A 20,021-nucleotide genomic window follows, 5' to 3' on the forward strand; every position below is an offset into this window, starting at 1 on the left:
CTCCACCCAATAAATTTATCAATCCTTTATTGGCGTCTGAAATGTGACACATTGAATAGTCAATAATTATTAATTTTATAAATTAAATTTTAAAATGACTACGGAGCATGAAAGTATCACGACACAAAGTCTTCTTACTAATAAATGCAAAATTGAGTAATAATCAAGATAATTTTCAGCAAGTGGTTGCTTTCAGATGTTAATAATTAATTCGGCTAGCGGTTAATGTGGGCTGCGAGAATTTTGGATGTCACAAATTTTCACAATATTAAAACTCATCCGACGAAACACGCATCCATTGTTAATAATGCTACGGTTCCATTCTCGCGTTTTGCGGGGATATAAATTAAAAATTTGACGAAATGTTTAATTTTCGTAAAACGGGGGTGTGATTTAAGTTCTGGCTGTAATGAAAGTGTTTTATATTCGCTTGTAATAATTAACATGCGACTTAATAACTGTTATTTTGTTGTTAGTGGATGTGGATGGTGGCAATTAATCACTTTTTGTGTGTTTTATGGTGAAATTTAGGCCTGTGTTGCAAGAATATGAAAATAACTACTGAATAACGATTTAATAGAATCAGACACATGCTGATAAATAGGTTACTTATAGTTGTAAAGTATTCGACTAAAGAGTGATTATGAGTAGGTACCTAATCAAAAGAGGAGTAGAGAAGGGAACTTTTATATCAATATTACAAACTTGTCAAAGGAATATACCTACCTATTTTGTTGGAAGCACAATAAAGTATTAAAAATTAAATAAAAAAAATATAGAAATGTTGCTGTGATAATAGATAATGTAGGTACCATATACAGATTGCCACAGTATTCGCAATTGTCTAAGTGCTCGAAATATACTTATTTTGATTTATGTTGCAAATGTTCTAGAACGTAGTTCGGAATAATCCTTGTCTCTCTCGTTATTTAACTGATGCGGATTCATTCCGGAGAGTGGGGACTGGGGATACGCCCAAACCCAAACCTATGTGAATGTACCATCATTTATACACGTCAACTAAAGATAGATTAAGGAATAAATAATTTATATAGATAACACACTGAAACATTAAATGTCTACTTACTTACTTGACAATAGGCTATTTCTTAACAATTGTTAAAAAAAACTCCTCTTTTACCTGTTACAATGTAAGTTAGTTATTAGTTTTTTATTTTATAATTACCTATGTGTCACCTACCTATGTCCATGAAATATTATATTACGGAATATATCGTTACAGTAATTATTATCTCAATGGTAATTATTCACATTTTGCCCATAGTTTTGTTAAACATTTGTATTTTTCCCTGTTACAAATAAAAACCATAAAAATACGAGAAGAAAACATGAATTGCCTCAGAAATAGATTGATATCATTATTTTCGTTGAAATATAATTTCAGACAGGATACAAAATGAATATGTACTTACTGCGAAATTATTGTCAATTCCTTTTTATTTAAAGAAGTTCCATTTTCGAATTCCCAATAACAAGATTCCAAAATAAAACAATTACAATAACAATCTAACTGAATGTTATTTTTATTGTGCTAATGGTAAATTAATGTATCCTAAAAACAAGGTGATAACTTCGCAAACACGAAATTACCACCTATTTGTTTAAGGTGATGAATTAATTTTTCTAACATTTACGGCCCTTTTTAAACCTTCGTAATTTTTATATTATTAAAGTTGTCGTGATGAAAATTCTTGACAAGAAAGTTCAATAGTAACACAATACGTTTACCGTTTTAGAAACATGATTCCATGATATTTTCTCGATAGAAAAAAAATACAAAGTTCTCATTGTTATTTTTTTTTTAATATCTGGCATCTTCAAAATAACAAACGTAAAGTTACGACTTTTTGGATATTAACTATAAAATATACAACCTATACGTCTACCGTGTTAGAATTTTGAAATATGCGATGGTTTTGAAATAAACAAGAAATACTTGAAATTAGCGCCTGACCAGCCAATATAGCGAGAGCCGCCCTGTACCTTCCTACCCCGATCGCTGCACGAGTCATTCCCGCTACGGCCGTCACACGGGGAACTTGTGTCGCTTGCGCAATCGTAAAAAAGGGTGACAACACGATAAGACAAAATGAGACAAATGGGGACAATAAAGAAAATAAGAAGAAGAAACATAAAGGTTGGAGGAAAAAGAATGCTTACAATTGGAACAAATTAATGAAGTAAGTTGGTTTTATTTTAAATTTGATGATAATTGTATTATAGACGATGTTTGATATGTACCCCTGTTTTAAGTACATAACGAATGTGTAAGATTTTTTCATTTATAGCATAAATAATCTTTTCAGAAATCCGGAATCCAGAAGGAAAATAAACCCACTGATTGTTCACAATGTGAACCCACTCCTTCGTAAGTACCTTTATTCAGTCAAAAATGTATGTTATCAACGCTCTACTGGTTTTATCGCATGATTCCATTTTTAGCAAAAAGCAACAAAGTGCAAAGAAATAAAAAATCATGGTGAACTTAGTGGAAGTATGGTGGACGTAATATGGAATTATGGAACAGGAGCTCGTTGGAGTAGTATTATATTTTAAAAAAATACGAAAAAATTTCAAGAATTTCTTAGTAGGTGGTAGATAAGTATGTTATATAAAGAATTTGATGTTGATATTTATTTCATTTATACTTACTACACCTGTGCGAAAATTGCTTAGTACTAAAACCGGTTTATATTCATATTTACATAGTAATGTGAGTTTTCATTTCGAAAAATGTTGTGTAAGTATATTAAATTGAGTTCCTGGGTGATCTGGAAACACAATTGGGCCCGGAGGATGGCGCTGCAGTCACTCCTCCTAATCTTATGAACCGATTTGGATGAATATTTGTGTGCACATTTCATTGTTGTGGGATGATTGGTTGATTCGTTTTCACATTAGCTAATAATATTATGTATTTTTGTTGTAAACTTAATTTAATGTTTATAATACATTATTATTGGTATAAATAAGCCAGTGTTCGTCTCACATTGCTGTACCTGCCTACCTACCCTATCAGGGCCTAACTTTGTTCTGGCTATTTTATTTTGATTATTTGTAATGAATAATTACAATTATAATAGAGTGCAAAAAATAAATACATGCGTCAATATATTTTGTGTTTTTTTTAAACAATTTTTTTATTTAAAAAAATATCATTCCGACCGCGGCTTTGCCCGCGTGGAATTAGGTTATATCGTGAATCCTGTTTTATCCCACAGAAGTGTTCAGTTCGGATAAAAAGTATCCTATGTGTAAATCCAGGCAATTAGCTATATTTTATCAAAATTGGTAATGTAGTCTTGACGTGATTAAGTAACAACTAACAAAAAAATATACAAATTAACATCCAAAGTTTCGCATCAGTTTTACTGTATTAGCGATATCTTCCACTCTTGACTTTGACTGAGAAGAATTAGGGTTTATAACTTCTTTCAGAAATAGTACCTTTCATTTCTGGGCATGATGTAATATCTACGTCAGCATCAAATTCTATCTAAATCAATTCAGTAGTCCGCGTAATTAGGTACCATTTCATTTTTTCAGAGTAACAATATTTTTTGTTATTTTAAAGATTATTTATAACCTGTATTATTTTGTAATAAAGTAAACATTACGAAATAATAATAATTAATAATTATTAATAATGTCTAAGTAGTTGTTAAAAAGAAGATAATTTTGTGTTTATAAGCAAGAAAATAAAACCAATAAATAAATAAATAAAATATAAATAAATATTATAGGACATTGTTACACAAATCGACCTAGTCCCACAGTAAGCTCAATTAAGGCTTGTGTTGTGGGTACTAGGCGACGATAAATATAATATTATAAATACATATATAGATAATAACACCCAGACCCAAGAACAAATAATTGAGTTCATCACACAAATATTTGCCCTGACCGGGGATCGAACCCGGGACCGTCGGCTCAGTAGGCAGTTACTTTACCACTGCGCCAACCGCGTCGTCAATAAATCAACAATTAAATATATGTATAACAATATTATAACTGTATGACGACTCCATACATGTTTGTCCCGAGTCGGCCAGCGGCAGCGCGGCGAGTATGCAAGAATGACTTCGCGCACACCCGCGTTCGCGATAGCGAGGTATTAGACTCCGCCCGCCAAGCAGTGGATTTTTTTTTGTGTATCGTCTTAAGACCAAAAAATCTGACCCTTCTAACGAGGGCTGTTTATTACAGCCCTTGTAGCGGTGTTTTCTGCAGACTAATCTGTTTATCATAATGTCACATTTTTTTTTAATGTTTAAAGTTTCTCTTTTATTTTTATTCTTTTATCACACCTCATTTATTTGATGGTGGAAATATATTTAATTCAGTGCTTTTATATTGAAAATAATTTTATTAATATTTTTTTAATTATTGTTCACAGTTATAACAATTTGCTTTACAATAATTATTTTATTAATTAAAAAAGATTTTAATATTTAAAGTTTAAACTTTTAACAAGTCATCATTTGTAAAATTAACATTTATAATGTTGTTCAAATGTTTGCTGGCTGTTTAAATTATGGACTGAAAAAAAAATTAAAAGAAATAGAAAAATAATGTTCGATATTTGAATTGGAGCGCGAAAATAGCCAACGTTGAGGTTGTGTACCTACCTACCTACGCATTTACGTAATATTATTAACGTGTGTTAACGTGGTAAAAGCATTAACGATGTACATATCCTAATTAAACACCTGTTTATGTGAACAATTTCTAACCACACATGAAAAACCACAGCTGTGAATGTCGGGTCATTTGGACAATATATCAAAAAGGTAAAGTAAACAGAATTTTCAAATTATATTGTAAGATTTGCCGTTTTTCTGCCTTTGCTTGATAATAGCCTATGTTACTTGGTTACATTGAAATTGAGCAATATTTAAAGAATACTAGGTACATTAAAACTCGTTCAATGCCATTTCAATGCAGTACAATTAATTTATTGTAGCCACAATTACGACCGTTCCCTTTTGCCTACATTCAATGTTTACACATGAATAAATTGATAAACATTAGGAAATGTATTCATTGTACTTTAATCATAACGATTAAAACTTTTGGCTGTAGATGAAGGTAAAAACTACGCAAACCGAACTGGCTCCGTTCAGCTTTTTACCCAAAGCCGTGCCGCGTAGTTTATGGCCAGCGCCAAATTACAAAACAATGTTTCACTAAAAGTTTTTACTCTATCGCTAGTCCCTTGTTAATGCTATTAATGTACATTTAGCTTTCGTTTGTCGTTTTAATTTCTAAAAGAGAATCGGTAGATACTTTAAGACCTCATTCACACGAGAGCTTTTTTAACGTCCGTTAAAAAAGCGTCCAAATAGAACAAATGCATTCCCAAGTATATGTTCACACGTCAGCGCTTTTAAAGCGCGACGCTTTTTTATCGCGCAGTGTTCTATTTTCAACGCTCGGCGTTGGGCGTTAAATAAAATAGACCATAGGAAACTTCTTACTATTATTCAGACGAGCGCTAAAAAAGCGCCGGCGCTGCGTTCAGTATGCCGCACGCTCGCTCAGCGGTAGCACGTGTTTGTTGTGCTTATAATCATCAGAAAATCGATACGATGTCGTGGATTGTTGATCCCGAACTATTAATTATAGATGTGGAGTCTCGTCCGTTCCTGTATTCAAAATCGTTATAGACATTTGAAAATAATTAAAAAAAATTCCGGGGTATTGCCTTAACTCTTCGTACAGTGTCACAAACTGCCCTTTTAAGTATCTCTGTTCATTCAGAGGATGTACCCAGAATGCCTTTTGTTTTCTTTTTCGTCTTTTAATAACACAAATCGCTAGTGCCAATCTTTCTTTTTTTCTTTCTTTCAAATATACCTAACATATAAAAATTAAAACAGTAGGTATTTTTATCATATTCCTTTAGTAACATGTTTATCGATGACGAGTTTGAACAAATACCTAAGTAGGTCCCTACAAGTGGTTTATTAAGAACAAACTTTCCGAGGAATTCTAAGCAAATATAATAATATAAATATCATAAAGATATTACGCAACTGACATTACGTAATTATTTTAGCAGAAACCATTTCCACGTCTTACTGAAGCCAGAGACGAGACATGAGTGATTTTAAAGCGTTAGTATGAACAACCACAGAGAGAACGTTTAAAAAGCGCCAACGCCGGGTTTTAACGCAACGCTTTTTTAACTCTCGTGCGAATGAGGTCTTAATACGTATAAAAATATAAGGACGCTTTAGGATTTACATAACTCTCGACCTACCAACCTACAGTGAATTTAGAAATGATACTCACCTATACCTACGTATTTGTAAATGTTCCATGATAATTTATTATTAAAGGAATTGTAGTTTTACGTCTTTTGTTTATAGCTTTAGAATTAATATATCCTAAATCCATCCAACTGGTTGCTCTAGTGATCTACGTAATCTATAAATAGTATGAAAATCGTTTTTTGCATCAGAAACTTTGAACGTGTCAGGCGAAAGGAAATAGAGATAAAATTACTTTTCCTTCATTTCTCTGCAGACATTTTAATATTCGCATTTAAACGGCTTGTTAAAGTTTATTTTATATCTAATAGATTGTAGATTAGATTAGTAGATTGATTGGAAGGAAATCTTTTATCTTAACTTGATTTCATTTTAATAATTCTTAAATTCTACCACTTTTGTATAAGAAAGCCGGTTGTTTTTGATAAACCTATATTAAGTGTTGTTTTTAAATTAATTGGGTAAGAGTTATGATGTACAATTGTTCATTAAGAATCAGGAACTTATCAAAATTCCTCTGCATTAAACATTTCCAAATTCCAAAACATACAGGTACGTAGATATGTCATAAATCATCAAAAAAATAATGTTCACTGATTTACCTTACGTTCACTGATTGATGTAGTTTAATAAATAAGAATATCTGCAATGTTGTCTTTTCATCCGTATATTTTAAACTGTTAAAACAAGAATGGAGGTTTTGCTAACAATCAGATAATAACTTAGCTTTCTCACGCCCTAATTGAATAGGGGATTAAACTAATCTTTAATTAATTTACACTTTAAGCTCATCCGATTTATTAAATGAAATCCATCTACCGTATAACAGAAACCATAAAGGGATTATAACAAAGGTTGTCCGTTTATTATCTATCTTATTATTCTTTGAGCGAAATCATGTTGTCTGTTATCCTGAATTATTAGTTTGTTACGTTATTTATTAGAACGGTAACTTACTAATTAGGTACCTACATAGTTCTTTTCATCTTAAATCTTTATCCACTTATATTATGCTGCTTATATATACGACCCTCCATATTACAAGTTAACAATCTGACTGAACATTAATTTTCATCATTATTTATATTTATTTATGTTCGGAGTGCTTATATCGAAAAACAATAATTATTTCACTGTTTTCAATCTTGCATAAAATATTTGCGTCCATATTTCAAATAAATATGTACAAAAGAATAGAAACGTGAATATTAAATAGTTTATGTAAAGACTTATACTGTGAAAGTTCGTTATAGTTAGATCAGTTTCTTAATTAAGTTGTCTTCCCCGCTGTTGTAGTGTTGACATAACGTCAAATTGTTCGCTCTAACTTGGCTCTAACCAAGCTCTAACCGACGCTGTTGGTAGACATTTAATTATAATCCATAGATCTTTGGATGTCTATAATCCTTGATACTTTTTAGGGTCGATTTTTCAATGCTTGGATAAAACTTATCCGTCCAATAAAGTATTACACGATAATATTAAAATGTCACGTAAACTGTCAAATACGGGCAATTAGAATACGTTTTTAAAATGGTGGTTTTATACATTATTCGATGAATAAGTTTTATCTAAGCATTGAAAAATCGGCCCTTAATAAACTTAATAATCATTCTACTACTATTTTGTTACAACTTTCTTCATTTTCAATCACGTTACCAAAATAGGTACAATTTTGAATACATAAGTAGTTTTAAATACTGTTGTGTAGATATTTTTAACACATTTCATGAGAGGAGTTCGTTATTATTGTTCCAAACTAATGAAATGTTATAAGTATGTTCCCAATTATTTTTACCTACATTTACATCCAATAATTATGAAACATCGCTATTGCGTTTCAACAAAGTATTGATGATTTCAGCAGTTATTATTTACGAAACAAAATTAAAATCTTACTATTTCTCTTTTAAAATAATGTTGGTATCTGTTTATCATTTACCTAATATTATATCTAAGTCGACTTTTACCATCTTTCTCCCATTTAGCAAAATAAAGTGATACAAGGAAGATGTTGAAACACCAAAATGTGGCGCATTTCGCACAAACGGCTAATAGGTAAATAACTTTCAGGGAATTCTATTCAAACAGTACGTGAACTGGTAGTAAAGAAAGGGGGAAGGCGGTCTGTCGGTGTATAAATCTTTACAAATTGCCGTGAATAGTGTATTCGGTGACGATAGCGCAGTGAACGTGCTTGTATTGTTTTCAACTACGTTTCAAATTGATTAAAGTGAAAATATATGGCGATTATAGATAGGAATCCTTCATAGTGTGAATATATCATTTCCTGAGAGACTGCGACCCGCTAGACGTGTTTAGAGCTAACGATTTTGTTTGTTTCAGGTAAACAGATATTTTTCATTTTACTGTGGTCTTAATCGAGAAGAATTCCTAATGGTTGAATGAATACTAAAATGATTATTTTTCTTCGAAGAATATGCCAAGTTAAATAATACTTTACTGAATAATACGAATCAATACTGGGAAATTACAAAGATAAAAAGTAAATCTTAATCTTAATACTATTATAAAGGCGAAAGTTTGTAAGTATGGATGTATGGATGTATGGATGTATGGATGTATGGATGTATGGATGTTTGTTACTCTTTCACGTAAAAACAACTGAACCGATTACAATGAAATTTAGCACACATATAGAGGGTAACTTGGATTAACACATAGGATAGGTTTTATCCCGGAAATCCCACGGGAACGGGAACTATGCGGGTTTTCCTTTGAAAACGCGGGCGAAGCCGCGGGCGGAAATCTAGTATTAGATATTATAACGATATCTTAATACTATTATAAAGGCGAAAGTTTGTAAGTATGGATGTATGGATGTATGGATGTTTGTTACTCTTTCACGTAAAAACTACTGAACCGATTACAATGAAATTTAGCACACATATAGAGGGTAACTTGGATTAACACATAGGATAGGTTTTATCCCGGAAATCCCACGGGAACGGGAACTATGCGGGTTTTCCTTTGAAATCGCGGGCGAAGCCGCGGGCGGAAATCTAGTATTAGATATTATAACGATATAGGTTCCCAGATTTGGGACGATGTGTATTGAAGGAATTTTATCACACATACTTAACCATTCTACGGATTCTGATTGGACATCAACATAAATATAGAAATATTATAGGGTTGTAAAGAGTTAAATAATAATTCTTTAAAAAAAGAAAACTTATCGGATGTTCGCGATTTATTCTAAGATTTATTGGCTCTTGTTTCAAACAGCTTGTATTTGTACCGCCCGAGGAACTTTTAAATGTAATTACTTTTTAATTATTATTCTTCTTAGTTTAGTTTACTGAATACTTATACAATAGAAAGTGGCATAAGCCTATACTATTGTGTGTATGTATACGTTCCGCCCACAGCTCCTCCTACACTTTACACTTCCGGTTATAGGGCAATTGCCGTTCAAATACAATTTCCATCCACCTATTTCACCCCTTCGCGCTTTTATCACCATTATAAAACAGAAATCAATATTTTCTTCCCAAGGTTCCATTGTTTTATAATTCAAAGTCAATAAAAATCTTAGAAGCGCGGAATAAAAATACTATTATAGTATTGTAGTATCTGTGATGATATGATAATATATCAGAGACAATCAGTACATTCTGATTATAGTGATTTTATGTAGGTATCAGAAAAATTATAGGGAATAAGGAGAACTCTGAATTTTACCGTCTCCTTCGTGTCGACGCCATTCAAGTACCATATCTAAGTATAGATGTCTCAGGAAATGGCGTAGAACTAGATTTTTACTTCTTTAGAAAACGGCAAACCAAATAGCAAACGGCTAATTTAATGGAATATTTTCTCTCTGTTAAATGCATATTTTTCGTTACGTAATTTGGTTGTTTGAATGATATTAATTGTATCGATGAATTAATTGTGTGCCCAGCAATTTATCTATATACAGCCCGCTTATGGAAAAAAAATTCCAGATAGTAGATAGATCTATCATCTAAGTATTGCCGGAAAAGTTCTCATCGCTAAGCCAGCAACGAATATTACAAAAGACCTGCAGCTCCTGTAAGCTAAGTGCACTTTATATCTAATATCTAATATCTAATATATATTATAAAGGCGAAAGTTTGTAAGGATGTATGGATGTATGGATGTTTGTTACTCTTTCACGTAAAAACTACTGAACCGATTACAATGAAATTTAGCACACATATAGAGGGTAACTTGGATTAACACATAGGATAGTTTTTATCCCGGAAATCCCACGGGAACGGGAACTATGCGGGTTTTCCTTTGCAAACGCGGGCGAAGTCGCGGGCGGAAATCTAGTTAAGCTATAAGGTATACTTTATACGCTTTATATCACTTTTAAGAGCGTGACATAATTTCTGAAATTTGTTACATTATACCTCATTAATTAAATGTACAGGAACAGGTATTTTTTTCGTATCTTTTACTAACAAGTCAGGAATTTTTTGTCTCCAATTTCCAAAGAAATGCAAGAGCAATTTTATTGGAATGCGGAAGCTTTATTCAGAGCAAACTGTTCGCGTGAATATCTTGTTTGAGGAAATATAACAAGGATTTTATTTTGACTTGATTTTTGATCTTTTACCTTTAAAATATTATACAGTCCTTCGTCACACACTGAAAAGAGTTTCGAGCTGTAGATTGATTGAACAAAACGCGTTTTAAATGCATATTATTGGCATATCATATTATTTTATTCATTATCATATTATTATGCATATTATAATAATTATTAATTTTTACCGATAGAAATGAGAGATAATTTTGATTTTCATCACATTACACGCATACAGTGCCATGATGTCACGAATTACAATAGAGTAATAGCATCTACACTGTCATAGGGTTACGTGCAATATATTGTCTTGTCGACAGTAATGGATGTGAGATCTGTGTTAGATTGAACATGAGGAAGAAGAGGGTCTTGGAATCCGTATCCTCGAGCTATTCAGATACGAACGGGAAACCATTCTGAAAATAAAACAATCTGTGCAAGCTTCAATATTAAGTACCTAGCTTAAATAAGTTAGGTAATTCTAATTAGGTATATTGATATATTACTTATAAAAGATGGTTCCTTTCTTGAATCTGTTTTATTATAATAATTATAAAGCACTGACAGTAATTTCTAAATAAATATAATTTCTAGGAATTTAGGAAAATCAATGAGGTTAATTATTTGGCACAAAGAAAAACAACTTCAAAAGCCGCTGCAATATTCTCTGTCCGACATTCGACTGAGCAAAATTTGTCAAAAAAATGTTGAGAAATTCACATACATTACATTGATATATGTATACATTGATACCTTGAAAATGTCACACTTATTTCGGCAGTACAATTCGTTTAGCTAATAACATGAAGATATTTTTCTGTATTTTCATAACTTCTTAGAGATAATAAGATAACGTAGCCCAGAAATTAGGCCACAATAGATGTCGGTACTAGATTCTCTCCTTAGAAGCTCTTGCGGTTGAGCAGTTTTCTTGAATAATTTATTATTATAGCCCCTTCAGAATCGAATTATTGGTACGCAATCTGAATAGAAAGGTTTTTCGTGTCTTAGTACATCATTTCAATAATTTTTCTTTTCTTGTTCCAAGTCTTAAAGGTATGCAAGGACTTGAGCTATTTTTCTAAAACTAAATATGGAAATATGACGAATAAAAACGAAAGAAAGTTACTTACTGATGATTTATTCATTTAGGTATAGCAATGTGTAGGTATGTCAAAAACTGGCAGTTGAATTAAAAACTTTCAATAAGCAGAAATGCAAAGAAGTTTAAAAATAAGTTTCACAAAGGAGCATTTCCATTCTATAAAATATATCACAAACATTTAATATCGTATTTTTCGAAATATATCTCAGATAAACTACGTACTCGCGGAAAAGCTTGAATAACTTTTTCAGTATTTATTTCATTCTGATATTATTTTGTTTTCACACGCAGTTTTAAATATTACTGAATTAATATTTTATCCATCCATCTCTTTTATACTCTTGCGTCTTTTTGTACTGTCCAAACAATATGGGGCCAAGATTTATTTTCGTGTTGAGAGGAGGGTCCAACTCCCAACTGTAGACAAAGAAAAGTGAACAATAATTTATCAGAATGACATCAATAATAACTCTAGATGTTATCCGGTCCTTTCCTATTTCCTTTGGTCATCGATTCTTAGGCAAGATAGCTTATTCGTGCATCTTATTCTAGTAAATTACATTATATTTTTGATGTCGGGTCGTAAAGTTACATTTTTCTTTATAGAGCTGACTAAGTCGAAGTAGTGTATACTAAAAGATATGGTGAAACTGTTACGCTCGACATATTCGAAGATTTGTGGTTTGTGACTTATATTCCGACCGTAATTGGTCATTATCATTGAAAATCTACCTATAAACCTCGCTTCTTAATTAATATACATTTAATTTTGAATCAATAGAACATTTTTGATGATTTGCTTATTGGTTTCTTTTGCAACATAAGAATAAACGTTGCAAACGCAAATGAGGTGCAAGTGCATTACATTTACTAAAAAATTTTCAATAAAGACTTCTTTGTTCTCGAGCTGTAAAGTAATTACCAGACATCGTATTAATAAAGGACGACGTAGGAGGTGTTTGTGTATACCTCGTACAGGTAATAGGTACCTACTTGTGTGTTACCTCCGTTTACATCAATGCGCGTCTGTTGTCTAAACAAGAGACTATTATCTCAAGTGAAGGATAAATGATAATGGAGCAAGCTTTACAATTTATAATGAAGTAATAGAAGCTGAAAGCGTAGGCGTGATAGTGCAACGTAGTTATGAAATTCTGTGCAGACGTGTCATGTTATAATTTTTAATTATTTAGATTATTATTTTTGAAACAAAATATTTAATCATTTCATCACTAAACTTGTGACAAATGAGAAGTAAAAAATGCATGTTTATCGTATATATTTCTTGCTTAATTTTTATCTCATCTTTTCTGAAAATGACATTCTGTCCCGGCTTCATTATTACAACGTAGCGACGTAGCTTCTTATTTATTATGTCATATAACCTGTCACGTCTCATGTATCCTTTTAAAATAATCGTGTAGATATACATATGCATGTGTTAAATGTTTAATGTACCGTGGAAAAATCTATAAACATAAGCTGCTGATGATTGATGAGGTCATCAAACAGCCCGACGAGGGCGGTGGCTGGATAAATTGCATGTGTTTACGCTCATTATATCTTATTTGCAAAACTTGGGGAAATATTCGCGAAATATGGTGTGTATTTTCATGTATTGTTTTATCTCCCTTTGCTTTATGATAAAAATGCTTATGAATAATTGTGTTTGCAATGTGGTACTGAGATGTTGATTCCCAAATACGAAGTATACTTATTATGTTGGTTATTCAGGCAATAAAACAATAGAAAGTTTATAATTCCCTTTGTAAAGTTTTTTCAGTCGTCTCTGAAGCCAAAACAAAGTCTTATTTGAAATGAAATACTCAAATGAATATATTGTTGTATTGAACAATTTGGAACATTATATTGCAAATTATATTTATAGCATTAAATAATGCTGTTAATCCTATTTTAATTTTCAATACGGCTACCTAATAATTATTCCGTAAGCATTTAGGAGATACGTTATGTAAATCCTTTTATCAGTATATTTAGGGCTCCTAATTTGCCTACACGTGCTCATCATATTTTCTGCGTCTGTAAATGTCATTTGAATTGAATAACGAAACCTAATCATTCGATTTATTATTGTGTAAAGTCTAATCACTTTTTTAGATGCTGGCCAACTGAAGGTTAAGAATATTGAAAGGGTTGATCAATTAATGGAAATCAAAGCATTCCATTTTTGTAGATGTGAGGTGACAAAAAATAAAGAATTTTATAATGACTTTGGTTTCATGAGCCTTTCATGAAATATCCACCTTTGTTTGCTACTGTGGGTTTACCAAAAAAACCTATCAATGCATTATAACAAAAGTGCCTGTCACCGCCCTCGAATACATTACTCAGGAAAGCCTATATTGTCAGTCCAACCCCGCCTGCGAAACCTTCCATTGTTTATTTCAAAGCTCCTCTGTTTATTGTTTCGTAAAAAATATGCTTCCCGTTTTAATTACCTTTTCTTAGGTCTCTGTAAAAGTTTACAGTATTTCATCTTGTATAAAAATGAAGCCTTAATCAAGCCCTTTGTAATTAAGATGAGTTTATAAAATCTTCTCGCTTTTACACTATCATCCTGTTGATTTTGCATTACTGCTCAAAATAGCCTATAAAGAAATTATTTTTATGAATGTAGGAAGTTCTACTTTTATTAAAATTTATTTCTATTCTATACTAACTTATAAATACCTTACTTACTGTCATTAGAAATGCTTCCATAGAAATGACACCTGCGGGTTTTATTGGTTTGGTAAATGCATAGGTAAATAAGTAGGTATTTGGTTTACGCGTCTACCTCATACTAGGTCATAGATGCTCGGGAATTTACCATTTTTGAATTATTAACTTAAACATAATTTATAACATCCTTTGCATTTAGATTGAACTAATATTAAGTAATAACGTAAAGATTTCAACCGAAATAACAAATTAAACGTTAAAACGAAAAACATGAACGTGCAGGTATCCATTACACTTAATGAATACTAGTAACATCTTGTGCTCTCAGTAGGAAACTCACAAAGCCTTCGCTTTCCTGTTATTATATGGCGCAGTCATGTGCAATGTCGAAACAATTAGCCAGCCGCACTCCGGCCATCATATTATAAGCACAGTATTACAAGGAAATATGGTAATACTGTGTTATAAGGCACTGTTCATTATATGTCACCAAGTTACGTTGAGTAATCTATTTCAGAGTAGATAATTGCTTCTCAAGCTTTAGACTCAATTTAGTTCAGAATGCTTTAATAAGCAAGCACATCTTGGCTGTAGCAGGTTTATAGAAAATAAGGCTTTAGTGTCATGATTTAAATATACATGTAAACCTAAATTTATTGTAAATATGTTAAGGTATACAAAATAAGACATTACTTGCATAATTTCAATATTCATTTTGGATTTAAAAATTTATTTAAAATATAAATTATTAACATTTGATATAGGTAACAAATGTCATTTATGATTAACCTCTTATCTTTATCTTGTAAGATACAAAGACAAAGCCTTATCTCTTCTTTTTATTACATTTAAAATACATAGAATGATATAAATTGATCGGCTATTGAACTTTTTTATATTTCATCATCAAGTGATATCGAACTTTGGCTGAACTCCTCGCTTCAAAACTTTGTTGTTGTTAGAAGCGTGTGATGGGTTGTATATGTATACGGTATAGCTTGTACATAATATCTATTTACTACGGTGGGTAAGGTGCCAATATGAATTGATTTGATTTTGATATAAACCGGAATTTAATTAAGTCTAACTAGTCAAAGCTAGAACTAAGACTAATATAATATTATAATATATAATTGTACTACAATAATGTGCGTCACAAATTTCGAAATACATAATTATTACCTATATTAAACACTGCTTAAGTACGCGAAGTAGGTACCTACGTGTATGTTCTTAAAATACATATTTAGAAATGCTTTTAGTTATTTGACTAGTTAATGTAGGAATATTTACAAAACATCACTTACCGTTTTATGAAAAGCTTGAACGGTAGAATCCACACCTACAACGTCAACATTTAATGTATGAAGGGGAATGACTTGCATACAGCGACGTGTTTTGAACAGATTTGATAAATAACGTTTTAACTATACTATTTTGTTTTCATTCCAGACTATCGAACAAACAAGACATATTATAATCACAAATATGGGCCAGCCCTATTGTCCGGAGGGAAGGAACTTCGCAAGGATTGAAGTGAAGTGAGACGCATATCCGATAGCATTATGTCGTCCCAAAGGTACAGGGATGCAGCTACTTTGCCTACTTAAGTAGTGTATTGTACAGTGAAAGAACTTTGTATTGTTAATATTTAATAAGATAGGTACTCTTATACTTACATAATATGAAAAAATCTATATATCGTAAGGTTTTAACTCCCAAAACCGTTAGCAAATGGCCCTTATTTATTTTGATGTGGCCAAAGTATCTTAAAAGACACTCTAAGTCGATATAACCATGCCCTCTTCATACAGAGAACAATACGAATATTCCAATATTTTAACTCAGAACTTAATTGTCTCCAATGAAGCGCGCTTCATTCATCTGCTAAATTAAACAAACTTTGGCTTTTATTTCGTTAATATTAATTTAATTAAGCGTCGGTAGATTTTTATCTATTTTTAACAATTGAACTACAGCAATTTTGGGTTAGTTAAACAAGTACGTTTTTCCTTATGAATATTAATTAAATTGATCTTCTTATTTTTAGCTGGTAGATATGTCGTGGCCATATCGTAGATTTGCTCATTTCATGAAATGGCCAACATAGTTTGATCAGATCGTTAAATCGTCAACGTTTCACGATTTGGTCATCGACATTTGGCCAGATCGTATAAAATATCTCAGAGAGTCCATAAAACATTAAAAAATTCAGAATATTTTAAGAACTTGTTTATTGTCATTTAAGTTAGTGCCGCGGTAGCGCCGGCGAATACCAGAAGCGAATGGTTTTTTCAATAGAAAACAGTTAGGTTAGGTTAGGTTAGACTTTAATAAACAACGTACGAGCCGAGCGAGCAAAGCGAGCGTGCCGCGGCAGCGGCCGGCGAGTGCCAGAAGCGAATCGCTTTTTAAAAAAGAAACAAAAATGGTCGCATTTCGTGAATGGCCATCCACGTTTGGCCAGATCGACGATCTGGCCAAATGTGGATGACCAAATCGTGAAACGTTGACGATTTAACGATCTGGCCAAACTAAATTGGCCATTTCATGAAATGAGCAAATTTACGATATGGCCACGACAGATACACAAGAATCCTGAAGTATTAGGTAATAGGTACATATTTTATTATAACAATATTTTACAATGTTTCGATCTTTCGGTAGATAAAAACAACGGTCTTTTGTTTCAGTCGTGGCAATAACGACGAAAACAAAAGAAAGCCAAGCCCAAGACAATTCCACTTGATGAATGTACATACTTCACATGTCGATATAAATTTTCGTCGACACTAAATCAAGCACTGTTCTACCCTCTAGGGTAATTTGCTATTCCCGACTACCGAGACCGCGTTTTTGTACGATAAACTTTCATATCTTTCAACTTTATTACATTATACAATTATTTGGTGTGATTTACAGTTCGAAGATAAAAGTAATGGTGATATTTTAGTGCGTGTCTTGGATTTTGAACGTATGTTTGTTTTTATTTATTTTTGTAAGCCTTTATTCATAGATATTCAATCGTATATTAGGTAGTGATATGTTAGTTTGGATACACATATTTTTTTTTGTTTGTGCTCTAGATTAATTCTGCTATAATATTAATATGCTTCGTAATATAAAATCATATTAAAATAAACTAAATGAAGAAATCAAGTCGATAAGATTTTATTTCTTAAAAATATTTTTGAATAATCCATACTTTAACAATATTTTCCACGAATACGAAAATCTCTTTATTAGCTACTATCCAGTAAGTTGTTTTGGTTACCGAGTTTTACTCAGAAACCAAAACAACAAAGTATAATAGCCTCGTGAATCCTTGTTTTTAACAAGTTCATTTGCTATTCTTGTTGTTAGAATTCGGGATATACCTAGGTAGTTTCCCCATAATAGGAGGATTTGTATGACCATACTTTTCTATTGTGTAACAATAACTAATATATTATGTTCTTAATTCTTTCGACGCATGCTGCAATTAAGTTCGATAAAAAATTGGTAGTTTATTGCGAAAAATGTTTTTAGTGTTCGTTTTAGAATTGTTATTACCTACTAGAGATATGCTTAACATAATTGTGATAATAATTTCATTTTTACAAAGATCAAGCTCCAAGGTAAGGCGCCTGTAGGTAATTAGATACCCGTTGTGTTTGTGTAAAAAAGTTGAACAGAGATATTACCTTGAACGGGGTGGTATTGCATCCTACTGAGTCTACTGTATTTCTAGGGTTAACATTGGACGAGAAACTACAGTGGGGAGCCCATGTCAACACCCCTGCAGGTAAGCTCAGTTCAGCTGCATATGCAGTCCGAAAAATAAGGCATCTCACCGATGAAGATACGGCTAGATTGGTTTATTTCAGCTACTTTCATAGCATTATGTCCTATGGAATTCTACTGTGGGGCAGGGCTGCAGATATAGAAACTATATTTATCTTACAGAAAAGAGCCATTCGCTCTATATATAATTTACGTGCTCGGGACTCACTAAGAGATCATTTTAAGAATACTGGTATCCTTACTGTACCATCACAGTATATATTTAATAATATTTTGCATGTACACAAAAGCTCCGACTTACACACAAGAGTAGGAGATAGACACGATTATGGCACAAGGAACAGGAATAGAATTGAAATGCCATTTTTCCGATTAGCTAAAGTTAAAAATTCATTTATGGGTCAAGGTATACGCTTATACAATAGAATTCCTCACAATATTAAAGAGTTTAGTAGTTCTAAATTTAAAACTTATATAAAAAATGTACTAGTTCAGAGAGCGTACTACAGTATTCAGGAATATATGGACGATAAAGACCCATGGAGGGTTGTCGCGTAAAAACCACAGGACAGTTCTTTGGCATATTATGATACCTATATTATGTAGTTAGATATAAGTTACATATTATGTAATATTGACATGATTTTAAAAGAGCAACTATGGAGTTTCTTGCCGATTCTTCTCCATAGATACTGCTTTCCGAATCGGTGGTAAATGTTAAAAATACTTATGTAATGACGATTCGAAAGTGCTACTAAATAGTAGTCTAATTGAATAAATGAATGTTTGAGTTTGAGTTTGAGTGTGAGTAACGTATTTTCTGTGTTCCACCAATGAGGCACTACGTGGCGTATATTATATTACTACTTATAGTATATTACTAGCGATCCGTTCGGACTATAACATAGGTAGCCTATTTATCACTCAAGGATCACCTGCGTATCTAACGGTGAAAACGGTGATCTAAATTTTTGAAATCGGTCTAGTCATTTCTGTACCATGAATAAGTACGTTTAAACCTTAGGTTCAAACGGACAACATCAGCTTTTATATAAGAAAAGCTTGCCGACAGATTCATAACCTATTTTTCGTAAATGTCAAATCGTATTAGTCCGAACCGTGGTCCGAACAAAGATCTCGAATGTTAAATATATTTTTTCAAAGAACTTAGGAATACAATAATATTATAGTTTATTATTTTTGAGACTACAAACATGAAATTGTTTTCATATTGTATGTTGAATATGACGAATAACATTAACCACAAAATCTTTGATATATTTTATACTAGCTTTCCGCCCGCGGCTTCGCCCGCGTTTTCAAGGAAAAACCCGCATAGTTCCCGTTCCCGTGGGATTTCCGGGATTGCGTCATTTTCCCGGGATAAAAAGTAGCCTATGTCCTTTCTCGGGTATCAAAATATCTCCATACCAAATTTCATGAAAATTAGTTCAGTAGTTTAGGCGTGATTGAGTAACAGACAGACAGACAGAGTTACTTTCGCATTTATAATATTAGTATGGATTAAGTTATTATTTAAATAACAATGTAATAAATTATTCAATTTAATAAATATGAC

The 20,021-nt window shown here is 32.1% G+C and overlaps 1 long non-coding RNA gene across 1 annotated transcript; it reads left to right on the forward strand.

Moving 5' to 3' along the window:
- Positions 1–1,835: 1,835 nt before the first annotated feature.
- On the forward strand, positions 1,836–2,664 carry LOC149486020 (uncharacterized). Its single transcript, XR_016316025.1, has 3 exons — positions 1,836–2,201; positions 2,328–2,389; positions 2,464–2,664. It is a non-coding gene; the product is annotated as an uncharacterized LOC149486020 (long non-coding RNA).
- Positions 2,665–20,021: the final 17,357 nt, after the last annotated feature.

This window comes from Colias philodice, chromosome 9 (genome assembly GCF_061535455.1).
Source record: "Colias philodice isolate Cphi_HAF_F1 chromosome 9, ilColPhil1 Martin Lab GWU primary, whole genome shotgun sequence".
Classification (NCBI taxonomy): Eukaryota; Metazoa; Arthropoda; class Insecta; order Lepidoptera; family Pieridae; genus Colias; species Colias philodice.